Here is a 14559-nt window from a genome sequence, read left to right as displayed (position 1 = left end):
ATAAACTGTGTGCTGTTAATCTGTTTTTTGAGGTTTTGCTCTCTTTTATATATATATATATATATACATATATATATATATATATATATGTATATACTGTGTGCTGTTTATCTACAATTATGCACACATGTATATAGATTAGGGATGCTCCGATCGATTGGTCACCGATCGATATCGGCCGGTATTCACTCTCTACCGATCGATCGGTGCCCTCTAAACATGCCGATTGCGAGAGCCGATCGGATGATGTAAAATGATGACGTGAAATACATAACACTTTTTTTCTCTGGACGCGGCAAAATAAACTGACAAAATGGCTTCACCAGTCTGGCAATATTTCAAGGTGTCCGAAACAGACATTAAAATAGCGGTATGCAAGGAGTGCGCAGCAGAAATCCCCCGTGGTGAAACAAAACAAAGACAATTTAATACCACAAATTTAATTCGACATTTGAGAGTTCATCACATCAAAGCTTATGGCAAGTAGGAAAGGCAAGCCAGCGCTAAGTCAGTAAAACCTCCGTCATCCACTCAGTTGACAGTGAGTGAAACATTTAAACGGCAGGAACCCTATAGCAGGGACAGCAAGAAGTCAAAATAAATAACAGCAAAGGTAATGGAATTCATTGGACTTGATCAGCAGCCTCTTTCTGTAGTGGAGGATGCCGGGTTCCGACAACTTATTACCACCTTGGATCCACGCTATATCCTTCCAGGGCATACATATTTCACAGACGTATGCCTGCCGCAATTATACCAAACCGTGTAAACACACAGACAGCATTTTAAAGGACAATGTCACATCAGTTAGTTTTACCAGTGACATCTGGAGCTCGAGTGCATGTCCCATGTCCATGTTAAGTTTAACTGCGCACTTCATTGATCAGGACTTCAAACCACACAACGTTGTTCTTCAGTGTCAAGAATTCCCAGGGTCACACACAGCGGAGGCTCTGGCTGCTGCATTCCGTGAGATGTTCCGACCCTGGGGAATTCCCACAGAAAAGGTCCACGTTATTCTAAGGGATAACGCAAAAAACAAGGCCATGAATGATGCAGATTTACCCAGCCTACCCTGTATGGCACACACACTCCAGCTCGTTGTGAACGAGGGAGTATTGTCACAGCGAAGCATTTCTGACATGACAGCTGCAGGGAGACGGATCGTCGGTCATTTTAAACATTCACCATTAGCATACTCACGACTCCAAACTATTCAGCAACAACTTGGCCAACCTACAAAAAGACTACAACAAGATGTAGCCACAAGGTGGAATAGTACTTTATGCTGCAGAGTTTACTTGAACAGAAACAGGCACTATCTGCTTATGCAGCTGACTATGACCTGCCTTCAACGCTCGCCAGCCATCAGTGTAAATGTATTGAAAATATGTCTTCCCTCCTCACACCATTCGAAGAGCTAACGCAACAGATCAGCTCATCAACTGCATCTGCTGCAGATGTTATACCATCCATTAGAGCTCTTACGCGTCTCCTTGAGACAACAGCTGAGACGGACCATGGCGTGAAAACGTCAAAAGCCACCTTGTTGGAAGCGATCCAGAGGCGATTCGGTGACATTTGGTCTCAGCGCCTGTATGCAATTGCCACACTTCTGGATCCGAGGTGAGAAAACAAATAGACCTAGGCCTACTTCGTAAATATGCATGTTATGCAGGCCAAATTACATAAAAAATAAGTATGCTATTGGTAAAAGGAATGCTATAAGTTCAATTTTCTTAGAATTATTTAAAAAAAACACTTAAGAGTTGTGTAATGTAGGCTATATATAGGCTATACACCTGCAAATAACCTAACCTGCAGAAATACATAAAATAAATAATAATGTTGTTTTCTGTTACAAAGACCAGAGGTGGGACCAAGTCATTTTTTTGCAAGTCCGAGTCAAGTCTCAAGTCTTTGCGCTCAACTTCAAGTCAAGTCTCAAGTCAGGATGGGCAAGTTCAAGTCAAGTCCAAGTCCTAAACTTTGACAAAACGAGTCTTAAACAAGTCATTATGTGCTTTTCACCAAATGTAATGACATTGATCAACAGAATAATTATTAATAATCAAAGTGCTCTTTATTACTCACATTCATAATTTAATAATCAATTTTCTCTCTGCTGGTAAAGTAACGTGTTTTTTTCTAATTTAAGAGGGATCAGTAAGGCAAGGCTACCGTGACGGTTTGATTCAGAAGGAGTTTAATGTATAAGATCCCTGATGTTAAGGTGACCAGAATGTTTATTTCCACTGTGTACAACATGTTATGAGGGACCCACAATCTATCTTTATGGAAGGGATAATGTGCAGCGAGGCGGTCTCTATGGGGAAAAGAACACCTGAATCTAGATCCCTCTGCAGGTGGTACTTTAACTATGTTTTGATGCTAATACTTTTCTACTTTTACTTGTAACATTTTGAATGCAGGACTTTTTATTGTACAGGGTTCCTGCAGGTTTCGCCAACTCAAATTTAAGACTTTTTAACAGCTTTTTAAGACCACTTTGAATAGAATTTAAGACCTATTTCACGGCAATAAAGTATGAAGGAAAATGTATATGAAAGAAGAAATACATCCCATAATCACTTACAAAGTAAATGTATTCATGTTCAACATAAGAACAGTGACTGAACATAACAGCATAACAGTACATAACTGTGTTAGCGTGTTAGACAAAAAGTGTGTGTGTGTGTGTGTGTGTGTGTGTGTGTGGTGTGTGTGTGTGTGTGTGTGTGTGTGTGTGTTGGTGTGTGTGTGTGTGTGTTAGGGGTGTGCAATTAATCATATTGTAATCACAATTACGATGTTGGCCTGCCACAATTACGAAAACAACATAATCTAAAAAAACGATTATGTTGCTTTGCTAGGTTGTGACAGTGCACTACAACATAGTTGATCTAATTGATTTTTTAGTAATGTATCATTTATTTAATTAATTTTTGTATTGGTTTTTCAGTTGAATTATATGTTCAGGGTAATCAACAGTTAAAAAGATACTTTTCAAATTATTATTTGTTTTAAAGTTCAATAAATGGATGTTTTCAAAGTCAATGAATAATCGTATTTAATAATCTTGATTATTGCCATAATCGAGCAGCCCTTGTGTGTGTGTGTGTGTGTGTGTGTGTGTGTGTGTGTGTGTGTGTGTGTGTGTGTGTGTGTGTGTGTGTGTGTGTGTTTTTATGTGTGTGTGTTGTTTTTATGTGTGTCTGAGAGAGAGTGACAAGAGTATGGGCATAGATATGTCTCATAATTATTTGTGTGAACATAAAAATAATTTGTGTGTAAATATGTGATTTGTAAATGTAAAACACCATCCACAAATGCATTTAAAAGATTTGCAAACTCACAAATAAATTTGCAAGTGTAAAACGGATCTGCAAATACGCTACATTTTTTCACAAATAAAAAAAATATCTGTGAATATCTCTTGTCGCAAAAATGCGCTTGCGGATCTCAAATCTCTGCTCGTGGATCTCACATTTCTGCTTGTGGATCGTCTTTTTACACACACGGAATTTTGAGACATGTTTTCCGCCGGTCTCCGCTAAAATCTACTCGTGTCACTCGGTGATTTTCGGAAACCACGTGATGGCCTGCTGATGACGACATTTCCGCATGATTTCAAAGTAAGAGCATGATGGTTTGTTTAATGCTCTGTTTTTTTTTTATAATGAACAGCGGAACGTTAGATGCATTCTTTATCACCACCATCATCATCATCATCATCATCATCATGTTATAGTGATACAGTTAGTTTGTGTTAGTTTATTGGTTAAATAGAGCATATATCGAGCACTTTCGTTGATGTTGAAGTACAGGCTATACGCCACTTTCGGATCCCGGGGAGCAGCTGGCAGCGAAGCAGCCCTGATAAAACTCTTTCTTCATTGTTTGTTGTGTATTCAGTCAAGCGGGTCAAAGTTACAATGTAAAATTGTAAGTACAATGTAAAGTCCTGTACTCTGCAGGTGCCGGTAAAGAGCAATACAATGACAAAACCTTTCCAAACAAAACGACTAGTAGGTAAGGCAAGGCAAGGCAAGTTTATTTATATAGCACTTTTCAACGCAAGGCAATTCAAAGTGCTTTACAAAAAAAAAAATGAAAGACATTAAGCATTAAAAAAGAAAAGCTAATAAAATAAACATTAAGGAAAAATACATGGATAAAAGTTACAGTGCCGTCTAAAATATGAATAGTTCAATTAAACATTACAAGAAAAGTACATGAATAAAAGTTACAGTGCAGTTTAAGATATGAATAGTTCAATTAAAAGCAGCGACAAAAAGAAAAGTCTTCAGCCTGGATTTAAAAGTAGTAAGAGTTGCAGCGGACCTGCAGGTTTCTGGGAGTTTGTTCCAGATATTTGGAGCATAATAACTGAACGCTGCTTTACCATGTTTAGTTCTGACTCTGGGGACAGAACGCTGACCAGTCCCTGAAGACCTGAGAGATCTGGATGGTTCATAGTTTAGCAGGAGGTCAGTAATGTATTTTGGGCCTAAACCATTCAGTGCTTTATAAACCAGCAGCAATATTTTGAAATCTATTCTTTGACACACAGGAAGCCAGTGTAACCCTTAGCAAAAAAATCTATAACATCCTATAGAATCTTGTAGAAATCTATAGCATGTTATAGAACATAGTCGTATTTGTAAGCCATGCTAAAGAATTCTATAGAAATCTCTAGATCATTCTGTAGAATACTATAAATGTGTACTTTTCTATAAACTTCTATAATTAAAACTATAACAATCTAAAGAATTCTATGGGACAGAACCGACTCATGACATATCTGTAGAAATCTATAGCATTCAAAGAAAACATGCATGACATTTTCTCTCTGATGCAACCTATACTAAATTCTATAGAATTCTATAAAACTCATCTTTAAATTGGAATAGAGAAAATCATAGTAATCTACATCATTTTGTGGAACTGAGCTGCTTTGCAAAAGCTGTATGGGTCCCTTTGAAATCTTTACAACTGTATACTGGATTATGTGCCCAATTAAATTATGTAACCTATACAACCATACAACATATTGGAATGGAACTCTAAACTGAATGAATGTCACTGTCCTTGTAATCTGATGTAAATGCTCCAGAATTTCTGTCACTGCATCTGTATGTATACATTGATCACTTTTGTTATGTAACTAATTATCTGTTACAACTGGAGATTAAAGCCAGAGCCGTATAATAGAAGAGTTACGACATCTCCGTTCACTCCAATGGACCACTTTTGTACAGCAATGGCCTATCGTGGAGCCTCTCAATCGTTCCCCGGAAGTTAGCGCCAAGGCTGGCAGAGCTGTGGAGTTGCAGCATAATAGACCGTTCGTGACGGACTTTTAAAGGTAAGAAGAAGTTTAAAGATGTATATTGCGGATATCATCAGTACATCTGATTCTAATGAACATGTGTATTAAAGGATGTCAGTGGATTATCCCTAAATTAGTAGATTTAGGGAACGTTTACAGATAACGGATCAAGCTAGGATACCGAAGCAAGTTAGCAACACACGTTGAACAGTCTTTTAATTGTAAATTCCGTTCTCTTAATGTCTATTTGGTCCAACGTTGTTGAATTAGAGAAGAGGGGCTTCTAAACGGGATTGTATGCGGGGGTGGAGGGAGTTAAATATTAGATAAATATAACTTTGGTGCGTGTAAGAGTGAGTGTTTTTAGCAGAGCCATATTGTGTCCTTGTGATTCTCTTGATTATTACCCGTCTGTATAATGTTGCAGCTCAGCTGATTTTGGATTGATGGCAAAGGGAGAGGGACTTAAGTGAGAGTGAAAACACAAGGTAAGTTTAATACTACTGTTTTATATAAGTAAGCATACTAAACATGTATTCCATCACTGTATTTTATAAGTAATCTTGTTAGTAACCTACTGTATGGCAGGTGGAGGGGCAGTGATGTTACAGGTGGAGGAGCAAAACTGACTGCAAACTCCCAAGACAGAGAAATCAAAGTTTGTTCTCCAGAGAAGAGGTTGATTTCACTCCAATGTTTTCATATTTTCTAAAGATGTGGAAATGGCACAAAAAAAAACTTGAGAGCTGGAACCAAGACAACATGAGTAGAGAGCCACCAAGGTTTTTCAAGTCCCTCTCTTACTCCATTTTGCCAACCCAAACTTCCAGGTACATGACGGGACACCTTGCTTGTTTTTGTTGTTTGCGCTCCTCTGGTTGGGTGCTGGCAGGTGGAGGGCAGTGATCCCTTCCCTTCTTCCTTCAATCTTTGAGACTAATGTAAGTAGAAGATATGGCACTGTAAATGTTCGAACATTTAAAATATTATACCACTTAAAAATAAGAAATATTACTTTTGTTACTAAGAGTTCATACTTATTATACCTGTGTCACCTTTCACACTATCGCTGTGATCATGAGCTATGGGCTTTGTAGATACAGGGGCCCTTCTCTTTTTGACCACAGGGCGATGCACGAAGATGGTGGGTATAGCCTCTGCTCTCAGCCTAGTCTTGCCCTTTTTTGTCTTGACAAACGAGTGACTTGAGGTTACTTCACACACAGAACAACTCAGTTTTGTCTGCCCACATACATATTCCATAGTGGTTGAATACACAGTATTCGGAAACACTTTATACTTACTGGACATGTTATACTCATTACATACTGTATATAAAATATGACCAAGAATGTGAGACAACTTTATAGAAATTCATATCACATCTGTTACTGATGCCATTTGTCATACTTTGTTAAACTCACAAATAATAAAGTTCCATAACTTCAGTTGGGAACAGAGACCACACCTTATCTCCCCAAGGCAATTTCCCATCCAATAGGTGTGCTATATAGGTGTGTATAACCCTTTCTCCTGTCTGTTACTCCCTCTTTCAGCACAAGAACCAGAGGGGGATTCAATGAAGCCTGAATACCTGCACTGAGACCCTCACCCTGCACCCTGAGTCTCAACTCTCAGTGTTTTTCAAGCCTTTCCCTGTTTTTTTGTATTAAACAAAACATTAAGCTTTCCCAATGGTGTGGTTTTCGTTTTGTGAAAAAGTGGTGAGGTGAGACTGGAGAGTGGAGCAGCAACCTTACTATAATCCTTGATGAACCGGCGATAGAAGTTGGCAAACCCCAGGAACCTTTGCAACTCCTTCCGAGAAGTGGGGACTGGCCACTCAGAGACTGCGAGAATCTTCCCTGGATCCGCCTCCAACCTGCCTTGCCGGATGATGTATCCAAGAAACTGATCCGTTCCTGGTGAAACTCACACTTATCTGCCTTGACGTAGAGCTTGTTCTCAAGCAGCCTCTGAAGAACCAGACTGACGTGTCTTTGGTGTTCCTCCAGGCTCTTGGAGAAGATCAGAATATCATCGATGTACACAAAGACAAACTGGTTGAGATAATCACGCAAGACATCATTTACCAGGGACTGAAAAATTGCTGGGGCATTGGAGAGTCCAAAGGGCATGACGAGATACTCAAAGTGGCCAAGGGGGGTGTTAAAGGCAGTCTTCCACTCATCACCTTGGCGGATACGAACCAAGTGATAGGCATTTCTGAGATCAAGCTTTGAGAAGATGGTGGCACCTTGAAGTGGCTCAAAAGCAGAGTTGATCAGGGGTAAGGATTGTGGGTGCGAAGCCAAGGGTAACCAAGTACCAAAGGAGTAGTTGGAGAGGAAATGACCTTAAGCTGGATTTGTTCTCTGTGATTTCCTGAAATAATCAGAGTAACGGGTTGTGACTGCTGAGTTACTCTAGAGATGCGTTGACCGTTTAAGGCATAAGCAGTCAAAGGATCCTGTAATAATTCCAATTTAAGACCCAACTGGTTGGCAAGTTCTAGGTCTACAAAACTATCTTCAGCACCTGAGTCAATGAGGGCAGAGAGAGACAAGGTCTGAGAGTTTGTACAGAGTCTGGCAGGAATGAGAAATCGGCGCAGGGTTGGGGCAACAATAGATGGGGAAAGTGAGCTCGTCAGGACTCCCAAACTTACTGACGAGCTTCTGCGTTTGGGCGAACAGGACAACCAGCAACGAGATGGCCAAACTTGCCACAATACAGGCACTCACCCAACCTCATACGTCGAAGGCGTTCCTCTGGAGATAGTCCGGCACGTCCCAACTGCATCGGTTCCTCCCTAGCCAAAGGAGGCACGCGAGGTGAAGAGGTGAATCCAGAGGGTGTGGAAACAGAAGGAGCAAATCTGGGGGAGTAGCTTGGTTTACTTGGAAAAGCAAAAGGAGAATGTTGCGCTTTCTCCGCACGGCGCTCCCGCAACCGGCTGTCGAGGCGAGACACCAGGGTAATTAAGGCTTGGAGGTCTGCAGGCACGTCTCGTGCAGCCAACTCATCCTTTAGTTGATCCTTCAACCCCTTAACAAAAACTGCCCTTAGAGCTGCCTCGTCCCAACGGGCCTCTGCCGCCAGTGTGCGGAACTCGATAGAGTAATCCGCCACACTTCGATTCCCTTGTTGTAGTGTTAGCAGGCGATTCTCAGCAGAGCCGGAGTAGTCAGGGTGATCAAAAACAATGGACAACTGTTCAGAAAAAACTCCAAAGGAAAGGGTGTCATAATCCACAGATGAACTCAGTGCTTCAGCCCAGTCTAATGCTCTGCCACGAAGCAAATTCAAAACATAATTAATCTTGGTTACATCTGAAGGAAAGGACAAGAAACGCTGACGAAATACCTTATTGCATTGAAAAATGAATCCCTTGCATTTCTCCACCTCTCCATGAAAAGGCTCTGGGTCGGTGATGTGGAAATCCCGGCATGGAGTGGATACAGGAGGAGGATTTGAGGTGACAGAGATTATAGCAGAAGATGTCAGGGTTGAGATCTGGGCAGTAAGGTTTGTGATGCTTTCAGTCATGGAAAGATTGCTTTCCACCAAAACTTGGATTAACCGTTCATGTTGGCCAAGAAGATTTCCCTGATGAGACAGAGCCTGCTGAACAGCGGAGGGATCCGATCCAGTGCTTGAGGGGTTCATATTGACCAGTTCGTACTGTTAAGCTCAAAGAGCGCTTACAGGCTGAACCCTCAATACAAGCACGGAAGAGAGGAGACGTGAGTATGGAAGTAAAATGATTTATTTCCAATTCAAAACTCACACCATACTGCTGGGGAATTACTAATCCGGATCTGGGAATTACTAGGGGGGGAGAGTGGAGGTCCGTAGTTGATGATCCGGAGGATGTCGGAGAGAGCAGGCTGGAGCCGGGGTTCGGAGATTTGCAGCGGAACACGGGTGAGATGAGCCGGGGAATCAGAGTTCAATAGAGTGAGCAGGCTGGAGCTGGTAGTGATAATAATCCGAGGTTCGCTGACGAGGTGGTGTTGGCTGGACGTGGCAGGCAGAGTAGTTGATGGATTCTGGGCAGAGAAATACAGGTTTTAGTATAAAACTTTGACTTGGAAACTAGGTTTAGTTTTCTAGAAATCACTACGTGTTACCAGTGTATCTTTCACGACGAACTGGTGAATACTGGATGAGGAAGCCGGGTATTTAAGCAGGTGTGGGTGAGTAGATAATCAGGAAGATGAGTAGCAGCTGCGGAGGTGAATTGACGGGAACTGACAGTAGGTCAGCCACGCCCAGCCAGGAAGACAGACAGATACAAACAAACATGAAACAAAAAGAGAAGCAGAAGAAGGTAAAACTGCACATCCTTACAGTTATGCAGTCAGTTTACCCTGCCATGCAATCACAGTGAGCAGCTGTGACCTCTCCAGTCTTGTTAACAGCAACCCAGGTGTTGTGGGGTTTATCTGTAACTCTCCATGATGGCTTTACATGGGTCTTGAAGACTGTTGTGTCAGCACAGGGTTTGTGGTGAAGAACCACATCCACCCAGCCACTGGTAAAAAATGTATGTGCTTCCAGAGACCTGAAGTTCTTCATTGAACTTGCTGTGTAAATCCCTAGAGGACAAGTTAGCAGACACAAATCTCTTAACCTGCTCCGTCACATCTACAAAGATTTAAAAAACATTAGTAGTACAAACATGGGAAATCCAGAAAGTTAATTAATAAAGACTGAATTTTGCTATTGTGATGAACTGTATGTTAAAATATTGTCATACTGTGTTGTGGTATATTTACTGAGATTATAAAGATAGGCTATAACATAAAATCGTCAATTATCAACCCTACCTATAACTAGATGCTATCATTAATTAGCTTGGTAAACCCTCTATTTAACACGTTATTGTATAACACATATTTATAGTTTACACAGTAACGCAAATTGGACAGACTATTAAAACGGATAAATAATGTGTCTTGATGACGTCCTATACAAACTACCTGGAGATTCAATGAGGTAGTTATAGATGTCAGGATATGACACCTCAGGCCATTGAGTCGGATCATTTTTCCACTCGTCCACCGGCAGACTGAATGGACATTGATCGCCTATTGCTTTTAATCTAATCATATATCGAGCCCGATCGTCGTTTTCCAATGATTTAATGTAATAGTTTGCCTGTCTGGCCATTGTAATCGGGCTGTTTGAAGATCCAAAAATCTCCGGTTTTCTTAATTTTCTGATCGGATTGGCAAAAACTTCAGAATTTGCATTAACCGCCGTTCAACTCATCTATAGGTTTGTTTTAACATTCACATGTTTCAGCATTCCTGACCATATAGACACTCAGCCGTTTTATTTTGTAACCCTTTGGAGGAGAGATTTAAATTGAGTTTTTCTCCAGTTGCTGATTTGCTGTGATTACAGCAGCACTGGATAGTTGTGCGCCACCTTTGGGTTGTACTCTGAATCATTGTGTTGGTGAAGAGTTGCTCACTACAGAAACAGAAGAACTGTGCAAAGAACGCATCTCTGAGGAGGGTTTGACATTTAGCTTGTACCTCGTTGCCAAGGCAACAGTGGTGTGAAGAGGAACTGCAGTTTTTGGGGATTCCTGCTGTGCAGAGGACAACGTGTGTCTGCTGATTGTAGCACATTAATCCAGATGTGCCTTCCCCCTCAGGACATCCCAGTGCAAAACAAGAGTTTCATTGATCCAATTGACTACAGCTGCAGAGGACAACGCATCACTGACTGTTCACATTATGACAAGATCTTGAGACAGGCTTGTCTCAGATTGTTCAGACTCTGAAGAAAAGATGCGATGATTTGACAGCATAACTGGGCAAGAGTTTTCCAGAGGGTGGTGTACAACAATAGCTTTAGTGTTTGAGAAGGGAGGCTGATTGTTTAAACGATGGTCTGGAATACTGAAAAGATTAAAGTTGAATATCCTTGGCAAACAAGACATCTGATTATTAGGTCACACATAATAATCTTGACATATAAACTAACTATGAGTAAAAAGATGAATGGATTTCATATCCTAGAGAGGGTTAGTTATGTTGCGAATACTTCACAGGGTATTTGCTAATGTATTTTGAAGAACAAATAACAAGGACACAAGTCCAATTTCGTTTTGTTTTTAGATTAAATTGTCCATTACCAAAACTGTTCACCTTATGTCTAGATTTGGACTTTGATGGTAAGGGAGTATTTAGGCTTATTTTTATACATTTGACATTTTAAAATATGTTGGCTATTCACTAGATAGACATTGGTTAAGAACTTTTCTGAAGATTGAATATTTGTTCCATTTCTAAATATTCCTATTGAAAAAGTAATTTTAGAGTAAAGAAGGCTGATGCTGAAATGGGAAATAATGTGGGGCCTTCAATCACCCATTGTAATGGTGCATATTATTGAGACCAATAGGGAGGAGGGGTCACTCGACCCACCCTGCAGTGGTTTTTAAAATCTTACTTGCAGCTTCACAGGAAGCGCACGGCACCAGATTATGAGTTTAGAAGACTAGCGTCACCATCTCCTAATGGACATTCATTTAGTTAGTAATTAATTGACATTTAGAGATGTTAAAAAGTAAAAACATACCTACCATGAGGGATAATTCCTAAGTTCAGCTACAAACCATTGATGAAATTACTTCTGTTTTTAAATCCTTGATAAAGGAAGGAGTGATTGTTACATGTTCGGACACCCAAGGTTCCACGCACGGTTAAAGAGGTTAACATTGTTTTTTAGGTAGACCAGAATTGAGGGGGCTGATGATTCACCACCAGGAGACTGCTTTTTAGCACTCAGCTTCCCCCTCATGGTTCCTTCACTGCCATGGAAAGAGGGGTTCTGTTCCCAAAGATTTCATGTACTTTGGGTCTCAGCTTCGGATGGATTTATACAATGTTTGGGGGACGGACACAGTGGAGAAGAATGACAGTGGTGTGTTTTGGGTGCCTTGTGTAGGTTGGTCTCTTTTGAAGGAGACCAAAAGGGGGAATTGTGGAAATTGATGTAGTATTATGGCAAAAAGTTTAATACAGCGTAATTCTGGTATATTCATTTTTATGTCACCTGATATATGGGATGTTAAGTGTTAGTTAATGAGAGAAATGTATGTGCGTTCATTTCAAGACTCCTAAAGAGCAGGAGACGATTGGGTCACACACAATTAGAGAGACAATGGTCCTTCTGATTCTGGGTAAGCTGACTTCGGGTGGATGGAAGTTCAGAGAGGGCCTGGGGGTATGAGGACAGTTAAGCTCTGTTGGTTGGCTGGTCCTGAGGAGGTCATGAGATGATGACTGTTAAATTCCCAACAAGTATGGCTTTCATAAAGAAAAACACATGACTATTGTATGATAAGCTACATGATAAGATGTGTTTTGCTTCAAACTGAAACTGTTTGGTTCTTTGCTGGCACGCGCTGATTCACTGTGACACAGCATCTTTTGCATCTCCCAATGAGATGACCTGAAAAGATGAACAGCTGACCCAACCCCTCCTGTTTGTTTTGGTATGAAAGCCTGTTCGGCCTTGGGTTCGCTCTCTCTTCTCGGGCTGCCAAGACCGAAGGATCTAAGCAGCACGTGAACAAGGGCAGGAGTACTCCTTACATTACATTATATTATATTGTAATGTATTATATTGTATTGCATTATTACCTTTTATAATTAAAACAGATTATTGTTTAACCCTCGTCCAGGTTGTTTTGAGTGTTCCTTCTTTTAAAGCAAACTCATAGGATCGGCGCGGAGAAGAGATATCTACTCCAACAATATGCATTGTATCTCGGGAGCAGGGGCGGACTGGCCATCTGTAGAATATGGAGAACCACAGAACGGCCGGTCGTCAAGGGCCGTTGACGGCCGGCCCTTTTAAAAAAAATTGTTCAACGTCATCATTTAAATTGCGCTGACGGCCGACAGAGTGCGACAGCGGCCGCTAATGCAGTTGTGTGGTTATTATCTATCAAATATTCACTCACGAAGAAGAAAAAAGACCGGCCACACGAAGAGAAGGGATTAGACGCCACGGCAGACAGGGAGAATCAAGAAACATACAAATCAAAGAAAGCGAAAAGAAAAAGGTGGGGCCGAGAAGGCAAGAGAAAAAGTCACTCGCAGGTGTTAGGGCAGAACCTCTGCTCCGCGCCGTTCTTATATGAGTTTGTTTTAAAAGAAGGAAAACTCAAAGCAACCAGGATAAGGGTTAAACAATAATCTGTTTTAACCCGGAGTTGGTGGACGCGCCGACGCGTCCACCGACTCCAGAGGGTTTACGTAATTAATCATATATTTTCGATTATAAGGAGTAGAAACATGATTCAGATATCCGCGGAATCGCTGGAAGGGTAGCTTTCCAGCAGTATCTCCTGTGAGACTGTAACCAGGGCACAGCAGCCAATATGGCCGCTCAAAGCAGCTTGACTTTACACTGTGTGGGATTGGTGGATTCGTGTGTCCGTCAAGGAAATCTCAGCCGGCAGACATCATGGTCTGATATGACCAATGGACATCGAGAAATCACTAAGGACCTACCCACCAAGTAAAAAAACATAAACCACGTGTCTCCCATCAGTTTACGTCAGTGTGGAGAGAGAGAGAGAGAGAGAGAGACAGAGAAAATGGCTAAAAAAAGTTGCCGACTTCACTCGAGATTTTTTTCGCTAGCAGCACTGAAGATAGAGCCTCAGATGTTCAGAACCTGAAGTCTTCGACTCTTCTGAAGAAGAAGAACATAAAGACAACAACAAGGATCCATTTGGACATGGGTAAGTGTAAATATTACAGTAATAGTGTACTGGCAATGTGTGGGGAATACCGCGAAAATGAACAATAGGTTTATTGATATATATTTGTTATCGATAGTCATGAACTTTTTCTTGGGACAAAATAGACTCCATTAGCAAACGTTTACTCTGTGTTAACGTTATTTTGGTGTGTAAAAGTGAGATTACATGTGTAGATGATTAAATTAATCATTTATTCGTCCCACAACGGAGACATTTACAGTGACATGTTTTTGCCATCGATTATTTTATCATACTGTTCTGTACAGATGAGACTTTGTAATCAGATGTAGCCTATGTATATGTGTGTCTGTGATTTTATACTGAATGTAAAGTAACTGGAAATACCTGTGTGTGTGTGTGTGTGTGTGTGTGTGTGTGTGTGTGTGTGTGTGTGTGTGTGTGTGTGTGTGTGTGTGTGTGGTGTGTGTGTGTG

This window comes from Pseudochaenichthys georgianus, chromosome 4, assembly GCF_902827115.2.
Source record: "Pseudochaenichthys georgianus chromosome 4, fPseGeo1.2, whole genome shotgun sequence".
In the NCBI taxonomy this organism is placed as follows: Eukaryota; Metazoa; Chordata; class Actinopteri; order Perciformes; family Channichthyidae; genus Pseudochaenichthys; species Pseudochaenichthys georgianus.
Note: the sequence above shows the minus strand (reverse complement) of the source record.